Genomic DNA, 2,356 nt, shown 5'->3' with positions numbered 1-2,356 from the left:
AAATTCTGGCTCCAAACTTTATTTATGTGATCTTGAACAAATTAATTAAACTGTTTAGCTTCAATTTCTTCACTCAAGAAGTGGGAATAATAACTATGCGAGACTGATTTGAGGATTAAATACACTGACACAAGTAGCACACAGCTTACACTAAATAAATGATAGCTTGTGGTTTACTATTATTTTGCCAGAAGGTAGGCTAAAAGGTAGAAGCCCATTCTCCTCTAGACAGCCTTGGCAATGTACTGTTAAATTCTTATTCACTTTCTTAACATTTCTCGTCTCTCTGATAACTTTCTGCTGTGGGTTAACAGTATTTCTGCAGATTGGGTGCAATGCTATGGTAGGCTAGAACTTTAAAAAAGTAATACAACTGTTCTTTTATATGATGCCTAACCAAATGCTTGAGGCATATTGTGGGTTTAATGAATGATTAATGAATAACTACATGAATAGATAAGAGCTATAATTAGAATATGAGTAGCCTTCAATGTCTTCAGTCTCACAAATTATCCATGAGATAAATTATTTTTTATAATGGTTATCTAACCTTAGTCATCATAGAGATTTTTTTTTCCTGATTTCATTCTCAAACTATAATCTTAGCTAAAAGTATTAGTGATACCTTTAAGGTGTGAGATACTTTTTGGAAAAACAGTGGTAAACTTAGCCAAAAGAGAGAGAGATATATATATATATATGCATATATTCTGGCAAATTCATTCTCTGATGATTCCAATGCTTAAGTTGTTACTTGACTAAAATGTAAACTTAATGCATAAAACAACATTGCATATGCCTACAAACTGCTATTTCCAGTAATACCCAAATTATTCCTTAGGTTGTTCATCACATGTACATTGCATTATCAATTTCATTTGGGGTGTAGTATCATGGCTAATTGAAGTTTATAGATTCTATTGTGACTAACGTGTATCCAAATAACAAAGAATAAAGAGAGCATTGTGATAAAGAAACAGGTCATATGCAAATGTCTGGGTGTTTTGGAAGAGTTAAAAGTTAAACTAGTTCACTTTTAAATACTTTAAAATATAGCTGATATCTATAGCAAATATGAGTTTAAACTACCATCTTTTATTCCTGTTTAAAAATGTGCCATTTTCCCTCTTGAGAAATTGGTGTCAGATCTCTAAGCTTCTCATGCTGTGCCTCAATCCTATTACTTTGTGAGCTAAAAGGAAAGAAGGCAAGAAGGTCATGTCAGAGAGTCCGTTGATGATGGCAAGTTTTCTGAGTGATTGGACATAGCTAATTTGTACTTCATTGTTCTTGGGGCCACACACTCAACAATGCAGTCTTTTAGAGTGTGCCCTGAAATCACCTCATCAGTGAGATGAGCAGTTTAGCAGTAAAATTCTACACCTGGTAGGTTTAGTTCAGTCTCCCATCAAACCACTTTTCATTTCCTCAGAAATCCTAATGAGGCTTCTGGACTTAAAAGGAGTGTATCTTTTGCTTTCTAAATGACCACTTTTTTTAAGAGGGGGAAAAAAATATCCCTTTTTCTCTCATACAAATAGGAACGTCTATAAATAGATGCCCAGTGTCTGACAAGAGAAATGATATCACAGTTCTTTTGACCCATTTTCAGCCACTTTACATCATGTAAATAGTAGTTGTTTATCACCTCATTGACACCCATACACGAAGCTTCGTGATGTTAATTAATATCACCACAGGCAACCCCTAAGCTCTGTGCTTTGCAATTAGTATTGGCTGGGGGCAGAAAAGCAACATCTGCCAGGCAATATTTATTTATTCAATAGGTTTTCTAGAACCCATCACTATAATCCCTTCCCAAAAAAGTGAAAACCTCCAATAGCATAAATCATTTGCAGGTTGTGACACTAAATTGAACAATTGCTAGTACTCCCAAAATAGCAGTTGCCTTATTATTGGAATGGGCTTAAAGTGAAAAAGCAAAACATAGACTCCCTCTTCTCCTACTCCTGATGCATATCTTCTGCCAGAATACACACAAAACATCAAATCCCTTACAGTTTCAAACCATAAATCTAACATGGTCCAATTGTGATTTAGCCTAGCACACCCAACACTTGTCATTGGCCCAAAAGGAGTAGGCTTTAATTAATTATAAATAGGTAAATAAAATGCCATAAGCTGAATATTAACTAAATGATTCATTTTTCTTCAGTTTTTAGATGTTTTATCCCCCCTGCAGTCTACTGCAATAATTTTCAGCTATGAATATTTCATGTCTTTTTCCAGTTAATTATTTATGTTGATGAAACATAGCACTTACTATGCCCTTCTAGAATTCCAGGTTGAACACAGTTCCCAGCTATTGCACAAAGAGGAAATAGAGCTCGTAGAA

This window comes from Mandrillus leucophaeus, unplaced genomic scaffold (genome assembly GCF_000951045.1).
Source record: "Mandrillus leucophaeus isolate KB7577 unplaced genomic scaffold, Mleu.le_1.0 Scaffold711, whole genome shotgun sequence".
Lineage (NCBI taxonomy): Eukaryota > Metazoa > Chordata > Mammalia > Primates > Cercopithecidae > Mandrillus > Mandrillus leucophaeus.
The sequence above is the reverse complement of the archived record's forward strand: the minus strand, read 5'-3'. Positions refer to the sequence as shown.